Source organism: Bombus flavifrons, chromosome 16 (genome assembly GCF_040668555.2).
Source record: "Bombus flavifrons isolate JBK064 chromosome 16, iyBomFlav1_principal, whole genome shotgun sequence".
NCBI lineage: Eukaryota > Metazoa > Arthropoda > Insecta > Hymenoptera > Apidae > Bombus > Bombus flavifrons.
Genome location: NC_138457.1, coordinates 4,484,340 through 4,501,099, shown reverse-complemented (window position 1 = coordinate 4,501,099; position 16,760 = coordinate 4,484,340). Strand labels below are relative to the sequence as shown.

At 45.2% G+C, this 16,760-nt stretch overlaps 1 long non-coding RNA gene across 1 annotated transcript in view; it reads right to left on the bottom strand.

Moving 5' to 3' along the window:
• Positions 1 to 16,760, bottom strand: part of LOC138188163 (uncharacterized) — a 163,642-nt gene that overhangs the window by 51,811 nt on the left and 95,071 nt on the right. Inside the window, exon 3 of the long non-coding RNA XR_011175384.1 lies at positions 2,434 to 2,492. This is a non-coding gene — a long non-coding RNA (uncharacterized LOC138188163). The remainder of the gene's footprint in view (positions 1 to 2,433; positions 2,493 to 16,760) is intronic.

Sequence of the window (16,760 nt, the reverse complement as noted above, 5' to 3'; positions counted from 1 at the left end):
AGCGGCCAGAATCGAATCGATAAACCTGGACGAGTCGGCGGTCGCATCGTTACCCGGTTGTTTCCGTCGAGAGACGATCGGTATCGGCTTTCGTGCGAGGGGTGGCTTTCGTCGGTTAACGAGGAAGCAACAAAACCATCGAGCTTTCCGCTTCGTACTCTCCCTCTCTCTCACTCTTTCTCTCTCTCTCTCTCTCTCTCTCTCTCTGCCTCTTTCTTCCTCCTAGTTTCTTTGCTGGACGTACACGAGAAGGAGGATGACTTATCGACTGACTGGCAGAACCTACACGGAAACGGACGTGCACCACGTTTCTCGGCCCTTTTCCTCCTCGTTCCGCGGCCAGGATCGTTTCTCCCTCTGGACGCGCATTATGTAAAGCGCGACGGTTTATTTCGGCACGAGAACCGGCACGTCTAGCGCTATCAGATCGCGTGTTCACGAGCCACCAGGACGACGATGTAGGTCGTTGTCGACGGCGACCAGCCTCGTGCCTCGATTAGCCGGCCAGGGGCCATTTTTCGAGCGCGCCCCCGAGCTCACGATGATCGATGCCCCTCCACCGGAATTCGGATCCTGAAGGATCGGGGGATCTTAATCTCTTTATTTTCAGTCGTTTCAACTGCCAACGATACGTCGCTGATCGAATTTCACCGAGTTCGTTAACATGGCAGTAGAAGAACTCAAAAATTTTCGACAATTTCTCGAGCAAAGGTCCCTCGATCTTTTGGCACTGATTTTGCCGCCGAACGACAGCTTACGACCGCCGCGAATTTTCTCGAAGGACTCGAACGTAAACGTTAATCAAAAGTAATTGAAATAATTGTTCTCCAGAGTTCTGCCGACCACTGATACGATAAACTTGAACTTGAACTCTCAAAATTCACGCTATAAATCGATATCTATCAACTCGAAAAATTGACAGATTTTTAGAAGTCGCAAGGGTTTACAAGTTTACCATTTTTTCACGATTCTGCTTGTCGACGTCAGCGGGATGTCAACGATATTCTCGCTGGCTATGGTTTCCATGTTATTACGGCCGTCCACCTGTTCCCGCGGCCTTTCCCAACCATGGACAATGGCGTTAGTTCCGACCGAACGTTTCCAACCGGTTCTCTGCGCGACTTGTGCCACCCTTCCGCGCGAACGTTACCATTTCGCCATTACTTTTACTACCCTCGGTTGAGTATCTTGGAACCAGTGGACCAGGAGCGGGGAAAATGGCCCTTTGTTCCAATACGATCATTGTCTTTTCGCCCGGGGATTTATCCCGAGCAATGGCGACGAACGGTCGCGTTTTTCCATCGCAGTCGCGTTATTGACACGTGTTTTCATCGACCTTATCTCACGTGCCCATCTACCGCGAGTCCATTTTTCCTGTGCCACGTCCGCGTAAATGTTTAACAAGGAGAATGTAAAGTAGCCAGGATGGACGCGCTTTGAAATCGCTCGATGGTAATTCCGACTTTGAATTCCGATCGGTAGCTAACGATACAACGATACTAGCAGTTAATCAAGATCCCAAGCCTCTAAAATGCTTCATAAGGGAATTAGAGGCGTAGAAACATGGCTGGCGACGTGACGAGCAAAGATCGGCCAAACAAAATCTGTGCACGTCACGTTTACCATGAGAAAACTAGCTACGAATAGCGTTGAATAGACAACAACGGAGAATTGGCGTCAAATTGGCTACGATACTGGTCAAGGATCTTAGCAGAAAATCGACAAGATTTAGGCCAACGGGCTGACACAAACGATTTGGCTAGAACCAGCAAATTCTAAGAACAAGACATCCAGAGAACAAATTATCGATCGATGCCTAACTCTGAATTATACGAATAAAATATATTAGAATAAATACACGTGTATATGCATATTATTAATACACTTGTGACGTATGTCATTAAAACGAAAAAGAAGAAATTTCGATCGGTTCGAACAACGGAGTGGCCGTTTCACGTGGAGCTGCTGGCGTCGATAAGGACGTCATAAAAATGCAAATAAATATGACAAAGGGGTACAATCGCGGCCGAGGATCGCTCGTCAGACTAGTTGCTCGATATTTCTGCATATCGAGGTCGTGGATAGGAGCTGGTGTCATCGGTAGAGGAAGAGGTGGGCTTATTTAAATAATAACGTCGGTGGCTGGGACTTTTAAGAGCTGCCTGTCCCATTCCGCCTTACATGGCACGACAAGATTAGATAAACAGCGGCCAAGAGGGGCCTCACCTGGCTCCCTCGCTTATATCACTTCGAAAAAGGCACTTTATTCCTTATTCAAATTAGTTGAAGGCTACTTTGAATACAGGCCGGCCGCGTGCCTTTAAATATCCCCGGCCCGGCTATTATAATACAAAAGGATTTTGGAGACGAGCTTCCTGGATCTCGCTCCCATCGCGAATAATTAAAAAAACCAGTGATTTTTGTTTCGCTCACCGATGTCTGCGGCGGTCCTCCGTTCCCCTGCGCGCCTCTTTCAAATTCCTCGGCGTCGCCTGAAAAATAAATACAGCGTTGTACATTGGAAATTCTAAGGTTTTCCGTATTAAGGCGGTGTCCTAGCGTTTTTTTGTGATTTTTGTCACAAGGGAAAGAGAGAAACGAAGTTATTGAATTTTGAGCTATGGTTTTATATATATTTAAGGAATACAGAAATATTTTTTTTTAAGTAAAAAAGAAAATTATAACAGACTTTTAAGTCTATCTCATGGGCGTCTCGACGCTGCGGTCTTCAATCGGCGGGGAAGATCCAGCTCGTAATCATTGACTGAAACGAAAAGCCATAAAAGGATTAAATTATTATATATTTTTCTTCTGGGTGAACTAAACAAAGTTCGTCAAAAAGTTTATTTAAATAATTGTTATAGCATCTTGAAGTTTAACATTTTTTTTTAAACCCGCCAAAATTTTTAATTTCACATTTTGTTCTGCCTTTGTTTAGTTCGCCCAGAAGAAAAATATCTGATAATTTAATCATTTCTTTCTTTGCCTTCTAGAAGAAATCACAAAAAACGCTGTTTTAGAACATTCTAATTCAGCTCCTTAATTAGTCGCAACACCATCGACCACGTTAACCGACGATTATAATCGAAGAGTAATTGAAATTCACGAAAATGCTGCATATGCTGCATATGCCAGCTCTTAGTTGTAGAAAAGACGCGACGTTCCCATTGCGATGCCAATGTTCCGAATGAACGTGCTCGCTCACTTAGATAGATGGCATAGACAAAGGCCAAGAAACAATTGGCTAATGTTTAATGGCACTCGTAGTTTCCTGCATATAGCCAACATCACGAAGTCATCTTGCAACGTCATTAACGACTATCTATGGGAAGGAAAAATTACACTCGAATTCTACGCTGAGATATTCTCGCTACGTACAACATTTCCCATTCGCCAATTTTCCAAAAGCGACAAGTTTCTAACGCGCCACCTACAACGTTTTCTATTGTACAAGGAGTCTTCAAGTACGCGCGCAGGTATTAGGTTGTCCAAAAAGTTTCTTTCGTTTTATAATATTATTTTTATAATATTATTTTCGTTTTATATTAGTTTATTGAATTATGCGCGAACATAATAATAGAAATATAACGAAATGGATTCGATAAAATTCAATAAAACGATATAAAACAGAAATTGTCGTTCATCTCTATTATCGCCTTACAAAACGAAAGAGACTTTTCGGACAACCTAATACCTCGACACCTCGGAATCGTTTCGCAGGTATCGAGAACGCGCTTCCAACGAAGCTCTTTAATCCGATTTTCGGCTGTGATCTCATTATCTCAGACAGCCAGGTACATCGGAACGATGATTCAGGTTTGATCGGTACAAACGAAAGAAACAAGGATCGAACGAGAGCTGTGGTTGATTTCTAACGGACGACAAACGTTGCTGGATTTCCGCGCAGGACTTTCTCCCGTGTCTAAACAAAGCAAGCAAAGACAGAGAGTTGCTTCACGTTGGTCGACGCAAGGGAAAAGAAACGGGAGGACCTTGAACCCTCGGCGGAGGGGTGAGGCTCAATGGCGGTCAGACGTTCCGTGGAGTATCCTTAATGAGTTGCCACATAGGAAGAATGTACACACGAGGCTTGTTGCATGCCTCCGGTTAAACGCGAGGTAACGTCCCTATCAGATAGCCAGGTTCGCGTTCGCGTTCGAACGTGCGTGCGCCTCCGCTTACTGCTTTCGGAAACGGCCGGTATTACGTATGGTAATTCCCTAATTGCTTCATTTCAATCGCAGCCGCTGCTTTCCCGCACGGAAAATAACCTGTGATCGGCTGCTTCTCCGAGGAAACTGCCGTCGAACGATCCCGAAGTAGGTTAAAAATCAATCTGGACGAAAGAATCGAGCTGGGACGATTGCATCTGGTCGCTCGGAAAGTTCGTCTTTTAAGGAGTAGTTCCGATTTTGAGGCAATTTGATATAAAATAACACGGCAGTGCGTAAAACGTTGGCGTTTTAACGTGTGAAATTTGTAGAAGAAACGCGTCGTTTTTAGGCAAAGCGTGGAACGTTTGTGTTATTTTAATGTATTCTTTGTATATTTCGCTGGGCGTTCTAGGGTAAACGACCCAAGTTTCGTCGTTCGCAATGAATTTTCGTCGTCGAGTGGTGCAGCCTGTAAGTGGAAATTTGAAATAGATACGCCGTTGGTTAAGCAGCAGCGAAAACAAAGAAATTCTTCGTTTGCAGAGTCTTGCGTAACAAGAAGAAGATCGAGCTAACGTTTACAGTAGCTGGAGTGTCGTTAGTGAACGAAGAAGGATTCGCTGTTGGAATTTTTCTTCTTTAGTCATCGAGTATACTACGATTAATTGTTAACGAGAATTATTAATTAGTATAAGTATGTATATATTATTATTTATATATTTATACTATTTTTATTATTAATTGTATATATGTAACTAACTATAAGCAACTGACTATAAGTAACTGACTATAAGTAACTAACTATAAGCAACTAACTATAAGTAAATAACTATGAACAACTAACTATAAGTAGTTAACTATAAGCAACTAACTATAAGTAACTGCCTATAAGTAACTATAAATAGTTTCAAATTCCTTACAGTTGACTTTTACGCGAGCGAATGTCCCATTTTAGCCGAATCTATCGTGTAATTCTAGAGGATAGTCAGTGGCTCTTAGTCTGTGAACGTCTTCCATACCGTGCAACAGTTGGATGATCAGTACGTTCGATTGATTGTTTACGCGACTCGATTGTGTACTTTGATGCCTTTCCTTTTATCGCGCGGGGTCGTTTCATCGATTTTACATAGCAAGGAGCGTTTGTGACTGTCCTTAATCAGTTAGCTGCTTTCGACGAGTATACTCGTCACGAAGAAATGGCAATACCTTGTCTCACGACGAGCCCTATCGGTAATAAAATTAAAAAATGAAACATTCGTTACAATTTAACTTTATATTACAACTGCCACGCATACTCTGTGCTTGACGAGTATACTCGTCGTGGCTTACTTCTTGCCACGCGTTTCAGCTACACACTTTTCAACGAGCTCGCAACAACCAACTGGTCAATGTCCTCGATTGAAATCGTTGGAGGATCTCTGTGTTAAGATCACTGGATGTCTCGCACGGTTCAATCCCACAGGTCCAAATGGGTTTTAGTACAACTTTGTAGAGTAACGCTTCGCTTTCCAGGCTTTGTTCCTGGAACGCACGCATCCAAGCGAGCGAACGAGCACAGTCATTTGAATTTACAATAACCGCACACGACATCTACAAGAGCGTACTGCGATCGAGAAGCGACATAACTATACAGCGTTGATCAAACAGTATCTTTGATTAAATGGTTCCTCCTATCGACTCGATCCACTTGTCGCAACGCGAAGCCCTGCTAAACAAACGAGGAATCACGTACGCGTATATCTACCGTATATACAGAGTGCGACCGAATAACGCGTAGAAGCGCACACGACGCAATTTCTTATGAAAAAATAAGAAAATAATACGCAACAAGATTTTCTCATTTTCAGTTTAGTTCTCGAGAAAGTCGAGTTTGAAAATTTATCGAATGTACTTGATAAATATTGTGGCTGGCTAATCACCCAGTGCATATGAGTAGGCAATTAACAGGACACTGTCGTAGAAGCGAAAGTAAGTAAAACATAGAAAATAAGATTTTTCTGTTTAAGGTTTTATTCTCATGAAAATAGAGTTCAAATAGAGTTTGGTTAAGAATCGACAAATTTTCAAATGTATTTTTTCAGAAACGCGTCTTCAGAAAACGTCGTATTCCACGTCTAGTTAATTAGCCACGTTCGAGTATACTTGATGAATTTTCAAACTCAATTTTAAAACTGAATTTTATTCCACATTTTCATCTCATTTTAAACAATCACCTAGTGCCCGCTTGTACGCGTTATTTAGCCACACCCTATACATACAGTCCGACGTGTTACCAATGTGAAACCCGGCCGAAACGTACAGAAGCTGGCGCCGTATAAACAGGTACCGACGTCCGTACACCGAAGCCTTGGGAAAAGCGTGCGAAAACTGAGTCGCGAAGACTCATCATGGGAGACAAGGAAGTTCTCTTCGTCATCTCAGACAGAAACAGAGTCGCTCTACTCGTCTCCGTCCCTGTCTCGCAAGAACGAAAACTTCGTTGATTTTCCACGACTGAGTCGCCACACGGTTTTCCGTAAGCTTCGGTATACGAGCGTCGAGACGCGTTTGCACGATCCTAGAGGAAACCTTAGACAAACGCGAAGCTGTTCCTCCGAAGGCTAAGTCGCAACGCAGTGCTAGTTGTTGAGTTACCTACGAAGAGCTCGGGCGGTAGCCAAAGGATTAGCTTTCACGGAGGTGGACAGGAAGGAGGAAATTCCGATGCGAAAGAGCGGAGGCTGCGTGATAGGGTGTCGGAAGGTACAAGAGAGATCGGAATTAACACGTAAAGAGGAAGAGCCGCGGCCGAAGGTGTCGCGAGGGGCGCGAAGAGGGCCGTTTCGCTCGGCTAAAGAGGCAATCGGCGCCTGGGCGGCCGCGCGGGGACACACAATGACCGGATTGCTTGAATTATGGATGGCCAGAGTCTTTGTCGGGGGCCGACTCGGTCGGCCAGCCGATCACACGCGACTGATAATTCGCAACGCAGCTTTCGAGGCCCCTTAAGCTCTCCCCCGTGGAACCCAGCCACCTCTTCAGGATCGTCTACAGTCTCTACGCTCTACACGTTCGACGTGTCCTGTCCACGTTTCTCTTGCGCCTCCGAGAACGCCGGGCGTGGGTGATGCGGGAATAATGATGGGGGGGAGGGCGAACCGTGAGAGATTTTAGACGACGATTGTCGTGTCCCCGCTCAACCTTCTCGGAAACGTCACTTGCCGAACACGTCCACGAGGGCTAACAGCCCGCTGATTCTACCTGATTTACGCCTTATTAACCCTTTCGCGGCTGACATCGGTTATTTCCGGCATCCAGCAATTCGTCCACGGTGGATAGCGTCGGTTATATCCGGCGTTGCTGGCCTCCTGCTTCTTACAAATGGAATTGTAGCGGCATATGCGTCTTAGGACGTTTCGGTGCGCGGATGCCTCACGTTTTGCCACAGACAATTAACACTGTACGACGCGCATAATGTAATAAACAAACTCTGGACAAAGCAATTTCGCTGCTACCACGGGAGACTATAAGTAACTGACTATAAGCAACTAACTATAAGTAACTGACTATAAGCAACTAACTATAAGTAACTGGCTGTAAGCAACTGACTATAAGCAATTAACTATAAGCAATTAACTATAAGGAATTAACTATAAGCAACAGATCATAAGTAAATAACTATAAACAACTAACTATAAGTAATTATTGATTTAACCAACAACACGTTTCACCGTCCACCGCAGAATTTAGAAACGTTTCGCAATTAGCATTTCGCAAAATACCGCGATATTAAAGTACCACAGCCGCCTGCTCCGGCTACCTGTAACTGTTTTCCGCTCTCGATACTGCAGAAAGGTCAACAAATCCTCCGTCCTCGTTGCGCGGGATTCTTAAAGTACCATGAGAAAAGTGGACCAGAGGACCGAAAGTCGAGTGACGCCAACTACGTATGTACAATAGCTTGATAATTGCCACAGCGATCAATCCTCCGCGCATTGTTCCGCGTTGGTGCGAACCTGGTGTAATTTATTCGGCGCAGATTCCAAGGTAACACCGAGAGCAACGTGCGTCGAGCCGGCAGCTCGTAAAGAAGCTCGGGAGGGGAAAAAACGGACGAAAGAAACGCGAGAAACGGAGCGATTTGCCAATCAGGGTAGACGAGGCGCGAAACGCCAGGCATACCGGTACGACAAATGCGGCCGGCAGAGACAAAAGGCGCCAGGTTTAAGTCGGTTCGATCCGCCTTCGCCTGCGGATCGTATATTTTCCGCTCGTTGCGCCGCGGCACACGCGCGGCATTCGCGGAATGAAGGCGTCCGAGAGGTCCGCTGAAATCCGCCGTGGAAATAAAACACGCAGCCTCGGAGGCACCGACGTTGGCTTCTAACTCGAAAATAATCGAAAAAATCAAAATTTCGAAAGAAAATCGAGAAGATAAAGGCCCAAGGGAAGAGAACATAGCCTACCCGATGCAAGATGAAACTGCAGACTAAACGCAGTTAATCTTCAACTTGCCATACGAAAGTTCTTCTCCGAGAACCGCGGTACGATCTAGAAACAGCGTATTCTCGTACGAACCGCCAAATGATCGAAGGTGAAGAAAAAAAGAAAAAGAAAAGAGAAGCTGAATCGGAGAAAGTCGTGTTTGTTAGGCTAAATTACCACGTTCTTCGACGTTTAGCAAGGAAAAAGGTAGGCGCGACGCGTACGTTTCAACGTTGCTACATCGATATCGACGCAATTTTATCTGCAGTTTGTGAGACAAAAGAGTTTGCCCTGTACACTGCGCCGCCGACGTACAATGTCCGTAGATTTAGCCGAGCGTCGCGTCGCGCCGGCCTGATTGCCGCATACAAGACAGGTTGAACGGCGAGATTTAATCGAGCAGAAACGCGAACCACAACCACCGAGTAATTATAACCGAAAACAGGGTACGCGGGTGGCGATTAAGCTTCGATAACGAGGAACAAACTATTAGCAACCGCTGATAGCAATTTGCCAAGAGTTAGGGGAGGGCGCGCAACGTTGGCGCGTTCGCCACGGAATGCGTTCCTTTCCACTCATTAACTGGTAGTAATAAGGGCGTATCGGCGTATTCTACTGCCTTAAATAAATTGCCAGACTAAAGCCACGGCGCACCTGAAATCTGACAAAGCGTAAAATTCCGCGGCGCGTGGACCATGGCCGGTATCGCGTATCTTGATTTTCCACCCTGCGTTTACGATTTTCTCTACGATACTGACCGTGGCCGCGGTTTAATAGGAAGGTCCGAGTAACACAATACCCTGCCGGGGGCTGACTTGCATCGTGAGCTAGAACTGACTAGTATTCGCGCTATAATTTTTCCTCGCCGTCCACTTTGCTACCGATTTCCAGCAAAACTCAACAGCTTCGCTATCTTCGCATCTACCTGGCAGTACTTTCCGATAGAACTCGTCATTTTAATTTCGCTTATTGTACGAGTTAAATAACAACGACGTGTCTTTTGTACGCGAAATAGTTGCAGAAATTGCATGAGATAGTCGTACAGACGAGAAACGCGAGAAAACGAAAGAATGGGGTGGAGGAATATATACGGGGTGTCCGAGTATCGATAGTACTGCAGGGTGTGATCGTACGCGAGAAAATAAGTCGAATGTGTGGATTAAATTCTTCTCATTCGAGGCTTTGGATTTTCTTTGAGTATGTTTGGCTATGTCCTGGTTAGACGTTTCAAGTTACAAAATATACTTTTTTGTTATTATTTAATTTGTACTTTACAATTTGTCCAGCTGGATTTTGGTAAATTTTTCTAGATTAATTGTTAAATAAAATGTGGATGGCTACCCCCAATGGGATACCATCTTCGAGACAAAACATATGCCGTAGGTTTACGAGTAATCACAAAGCACGTTGTTCTTAGGATTTATTCTATTAATGCGAAAATTGTTGAAAATGTTGGACGCTGTACTGCATACATAGATGTGCTCTCCGAATTAAATTTCCGTGCACGTTTTCCAACGTATTTCCCGTTTTTAGTTCTTCGAGAAACGATCGTCGCTTTTAACCGTGGAAGACCATCCTTGTCTTCGGAATAAATTTTTCATTTAATATGTACGTTTCTACATAAATAAATAAATAAAGTAAATAATGGTTTGTATCGAGGTTTGTATTTAGGTTGTACCATCAATACTGGCTACAATATACTGCTATGATATAAACTGTGAAAACCTGTATGATAAACAAGTGACACCTAAAGGGGAAGAAAAAAGTAAAAGACGAAGTTCAAAGTTTATGTTGGAACGGATTTCTTTCTTTATACGCGTGTCGGTGATTACGAAAATGGCCTGAGTTGCGTATTTTTCGTTTCGAGATGTTTAACCAGTTAGCTGTTTTCCACGAGTATACTCGTCACGAAGAAATGGCGATATTTTACGTTACGATGAGGTCTGTCTGTGATAAGGTTCAAAAGTAAAACAGTCGTTTCACGGATCGTAACACAAAATATCGGCATTTCTTGACGAGTATACTCGTCACGAAGAAATGTCGATATTTTACGTTACGACAAGCCCTGTCTGTGATAAAGTTCAAAAATAAAACAGTCGTTTCACAGATCGTAACACAAAATATCGGCATTTCTTGACGAGTATACTCGTCACGAAGAAATGGCGATATTTTACGTTACGATGAGGTCTGTCTGTGATAAAGTTCAAAAATAAAACAGTCGTTTCACAAGTCGTAACACAAAATATCGCCATTTCTTCGTGACGAGTATACTCGTGGAAAACGACTAACTGGCTGATCATCGAGTACCATTGAATTTCTAAAACTGTCTTCTTCGAAAAGAAAGCTAAAAACGGACATATAATATTTGTGCAGCGATCGCTATCGATATCGTTCCCTTCAACTGCCCGTTACAGGTAAACAGACTGACAATGAGAGAGAAACGACGAAAGCGGTCGTTGGATGGGTTTCCGTTCCGTTGGACGATCCCTGCGCCGTCTCAATTAGTTCTGTATTCAAATAAAGCTCGGTGGGAAACGGGAACGATTTCAGGCGATTCCGACACGCACGATCGGCCATCGATAAACACGGAGACTCGAAAATTCATGGCACACCAGCCACACGCCGGTGACATAGTTAATTTAAGGATTAACGTATGCGAGGTGGTGAAAATTCCGCGTGAATTCGAATCGAGGATTCTTGGAGAATCGCAAACGAACCGATCGTGGACAGATTTCGTCGTATTTGCATCTTTTCCGATCTTTCGCTGTACCATCTTCCCACATATTTTCTACTTTTACAACGTTAAATTACGTGTAGCCATTTTTCTGGATATTCGAGTGAACGGAAGAAAGTCGAGGAAATAAATTTTTGTACGGAATTTGTATATTGTAAATTAATTAATTTTAAATTTTGTATATCGTATGAGAAAATTGTGGTAAAGATCTACTATGCTTCTATAGTTCTTCAGCGTATTATACTATAATCGATATATACGTAATTCAATTAGGACTTGCAATTACAATTACAATTACAATTACAATTACAATTCGAGTAATTTTAACAAGAACCAAGGCGAGATTGATCGAAATCAGATTGCTTTTTAAAACACTTTACAACTAGCTAATTTTCCATTTTCTGTCCCTTTCTAATTTCCAGAATAATCCTGTTCAAACTTACTCTGGGTATTTTTCGACAGAATCATTTCTCTTCCTCGGTAGAAAATTTCGGAAAAATAAGAGACAATAGTCAGTTATCGATACGCGTGATTTTTCCCTTCCATTTCCGATATTTAAGCACGTTTTCCCGGTTTGGAAGAAAAGCGAAATTCGAATATGAGGAACTCGATTATTAAACATTGAAAGATATTGCTAGAAGACCGCGTAGAAAACACCGCAACGATCTTCTTCCAATGAGAAATGCATCTACGTGACGCGTAGACGTATAACGACGCCGCAGCTAAATCAATTTACCGAACGTCGTAGCTGGACAAATTGTAAAGTTTCTCGAAGCTAAAGAGAAACAGAAAACACTGAAATCGTCTTCTTATCGCTGCGAGCTGGTCGACGCGTGTTCCCCAGAACGTATCATCCGCAGATGATAAATTTCATACAAACTTCCTCGTATTCGTATCTGTTGAGGTTTTATATATCTCGGAATAGAAAGAGCAAACGCTCTTTCGTGGATGAATGTATCATAGAAATTCTTTATTTAGGAATGTTAGAAATTAGGATTTCCAATGGTTTCTATTCCATATGATAATGTACTGATAGATGCATTTATTACAGTGAATAAAATAAAAAAACGATGATTATTTAACGCCAACTTAATGCAGTAGTGTGATATCATTGTTACGTTTTATTTAATTGTGTTAACTGACGTTTAATGCAACTGGCAATAAGTTCCATTTTCGGCTAACCTGCTGTGTGCGAGAATACTGGCACAGGAGAGGATTAAAGTTGTTCGAAGGTAAATTAACAATATGTAATGATTTATTCAAATCTTCGATATTGATATTCGATGTAATTAATTTATTTCGATATTGACAATTGACTGACAGATTGACGGATGGTAATTCTTCGGTTGACAAAATGGTAATTCTCCGGTTCACAAAATGGTAATTCTTCGGTTCACAAAATGGTAATTCTTTGGTTGAAAAAATGATAACTAATTCTTGAATAGACAAAATGATAACTCTTCGATAGACAATGGTAATTATTCGGTTGACGAACTGTAATTAATTATTACTCGATAGAATGGTAATTACTTACTGACTCCTCTGAGTCGCTACATTTATTTATATATGTCGGAGATGGAATATCATCGGGGTCTTTCTGTTGAAAATGTTTGGGAAGATCCCCAACGTTTGTTCAAACTGCCGACTTTCTTTACACTTTTAAACTGTCTTAATATCGTTATAAAAACATAGTTAGATAAATATAAAAGCATAGTTGGATAAATTTATCGCAAGATATAGCTTTTAGCGGATTTAACTGCCTTTCGCTTCAAATACTGTAAACACGGTTTCAAATAAACGTTTTAAATTATCTTGATTCGAAAGAAATGACCAATTTTACTTTCGCGCTACGGATCGTGCGGGACGCGGGACGTGACAATCACAACTCTTCACTCTCCGCTGGTTAGACGCGGTGCCGAAATATATCGACGACCGTTAGGCCTATTCGAGTTTTCCCACTCTTTCAGCTTGTCTACATTTCCGCTTTATCGTCCACATTGTCTGTATATCGGCGATCTTTCCGCGGTATTATATTGGATTGGCAACTAAGTGATTGCGGATTTTGTCTCAACGCAATAACAGAGACCAAAGAATCCTCTGTAAAGAGAATCGTTGTACCAAAAACTAAACACCAGAGAAGACGTAGAGTTTTCCTAGAAAGGAGGCCCACTTCGACAGTATCGTTTCGAATCGTTCTCTGCCTATGTTCAATCTCAACGCGTTGAGTCAACGACGCGGAAACTGATACTGGTAAAAGTAGTAAAAAGATTTTAACAAAGCTGCGAGGCCACGTGGCAGGAAATTATACGCCGCGTGTCTCTCCTCTACCGAAATTAACGCTGACACGACACTTTGCCTGGCCGTGAGCGTCGCTTATCGATAGCCGCGCGCAGTATCGACAATTTGAGGAAACGACGGACGCCTATCGACGAGGTTACCGATAACGCGGTACCTGGACTCGACACTGTCGGCAGGTATGGACGAAAACAGAGGAGGAAGTGAATGATCGCGGCGGGTTCCCGCGGGGCAGCTCGAAAAAGTCCCTCATTGTCTCCCCGTGCGTCCGTTTCCTCGCGTGCTTCTTTCCTGCTCGCGTCGAAGCAACGACCGGGAACGGAGGCAGCGGCTCGGCTTCAACCGAACTTAGCATCTGCTCTCTGGGCCTCGTAATATGCGTGCTCGATATCGCCGCGCCGGATCTTAGATGCGTGTCCGCGATATCACGCACTCGTGCACGCGTCTACTCTCTCTTTCCCTCTCGTTTCGCTCCCGTTGCACGCGTCCGTCCGTCTCCGTCGGCCGGCCAACGGAATTGTCTGGTCTCGCTACCGCGGCAATTCGCTGGCAAAAAGAGAAAAGCAAAGGGGGACGGATGAGAAAGGACGAGCAACGTGTACGGGAACCGCGCGGATAATTTTCGGCCACTGATTACGTTAGAAACGTCGCGTCGATTCGTTTTTACCGAGCCGCGAGACGGCGCGTTCTCGTTCGACCACGCAGCTTGTTCGACTTACGAGCATCGAGAACGCGTTGCCTGGCGCTCCTGCGAAATCCGCTCCAGCGCACCGTATTTCCTCGTAAATAGAATGGAGAAACGGACGGGAAATCGGCGCGGTCGCAGTCGTTGCATCGATAAATCACGTGGGAAGGGTAGGACGGATATATGGCGGGTTCGTGTGCGTTAATTAGTAACGGTCTTAGCCGAAGGGCCCGCTGGCCGCTCGGTACCGCAGGTTCCCCAACCCCGTCGGCCTACTTCCGCCGCGAATACATTACCGTGGTGGCTGTTTTTTGTCGCGACGTTTCATTAAGGAACACGCGGCTTCCTCCTGCTTTCCACCTCGCCCTTCCCACGTGTCCACTGCGGGCCAACCGACCAGTCGCCTGCCATAATTCGTCGGCTAAATTTAACGAAATTAAAAAGGAAAGCCCGGCACAGGCAGCGAGAGCAACGCTGGACGATGCGAGCAGGATGGAAGGATTTATTTTCTCGGCCATCTCACCGCACAGTTCTCTCGTCTAAGAATACGTTTCACCGTGGTATGCGGTAGAAGCGGAGCGGAGCAGAACGGAGCGGAGCAATCCACCCCGCGAGATAGGAGTGGACGGTCCAGCGTGTTCCCCTGTTATTAGGGACAATTTCCAATTGGCCGCGGGCTGCCATCGCGGTCCGAGCGAGAAGCACCGCGCAACTTCCATATATACGTGCTCTTACGAAAACACGAGCTCTCTCGCGGGGAGCCACATAATGTTATGTGCCACCCGGGGGTAAGTGCGTGGAGGAAGTCTCTGCGCTCGGGTACACGGTGTTCCGCGACGAGGAGAAAAAACCTTCGTCTCTAACTACGTACAGGTCGATTCGTTGGCTGTCCGGGTCGTTGGAAAATATTCGCGCGAAGCGTTACGAGCGTGGAAATAATGGAAAAGCGGAACTGACGAAGACGCGAAGGCGGCAGATTCGCGATAGTTGGAAAGTTCGCTGGGGAAATACTTTCGGGACGCCGGGTAGGTGGAGGGCTGAGAGCGGTGCCCTCTCTCCAGGTGCATCGCGAGCATATTGTATGATAAGCAGCGATGCATTTTTGCCACGAGACCCCGCCTGGGGGCGATCCAGGCACTTGCAAGTTCCAGCCAGACGCCGTGAGAGGGTGGAAAGGATAAGCGTGAGGGGGGGAAAAAGGAAGAGAACTACGGCGATCACGGGGCCAGGGTGTGCGTTGTGTGTGCACACATTCCCCGGCCCCGTGAGAAGGCAGATTGGGACGTATAATCATCGTGATTATCTTGTATTAGGTATTGACTACGGATTTGCATAATGTTGCCCTACCTAGGGCAGCCTCCTGCCCCCTCGTGGAAACCCATCGACTACCCCCGTGGCTTCTTTCGCCAATTTTTGCTCGAGATTCGCATCTAGCGTAGACGCGAGCGACGCGCAACGCGATGAAACTCGTGCGCGTTTCGCGATTATCGTGTCGAAGTTCGGTCGAGCATCGAAATGCACGCTGTTGTACGCGGCCGATATTAAATCGTAGCGAAAGGCGATACAGCTGAGAGGGCCAGTCTCACGACCGTGGCGTTAAATTTGAATACGCCGATCGCGATCGGTCTTTTAGGAGCGCTAACCATAGGCTTCCAAGGTGGATCGAGTTTCGTGGGGAAAGAGGGAGGCTGGGACGCGCGTCCCACGTAGCCTGCCACTCATCCTCTTTTCTCAAACTTTCTATCTCTTTAAACTTCCGTCCTCGTCGACCGCCGCGCTGTCTTCGCTAATGCTGTTGCTAATTTTCACTAATTTCTCGTTGGGTCAAAGATAGACACGCGCCTTCCTTGTCGTCGATCTCGTCTCATCGTCGCGATCGACGCTGTCCTCTCTGATTTCAGGCGCGAGCGAACGGAGCGAAAAGTTCGTCTGGTCGAAAGGAATCGAACTTTGGGAACGAGCGAAGAGAAGGAGAGGAGCGGAGGAGTCTAGGAGGGCGTTCCGGAAGGAGGAACCAGGTGAGACGGTTTTCTGCGACGACCGAGGCATAACCGGCCAGCTCGAGATAACGATCCCCTCGATCTGGATCACAAAACGCATCCAGGGTCGTAAACGCACGCACGCACGTACCGCAAGATGCGGCGCGGAACGCGGCCAACGATCGAGAGAAAAAGAGAGAGAGAGAGAGAGAAAGAGAGAGAAGGTAAAATGGAACGAGACGGAAGCGAAGATTCTAATCTAACCCCGAACGAGCTCGGCATATGGGACCTCCGTTCGTGGGACCATCGAGTCATTTGGCCGGACGACTAATTAGCGAGCTTGCGCGACCGTGAACCGAATTTTCGTCATCGGTGACAGAGGGTGTGGGAGCCAAGTACGCGCTGCAACATCGCCGCTTATCTACGATCGCTCGTCTAACGTTCCTTCG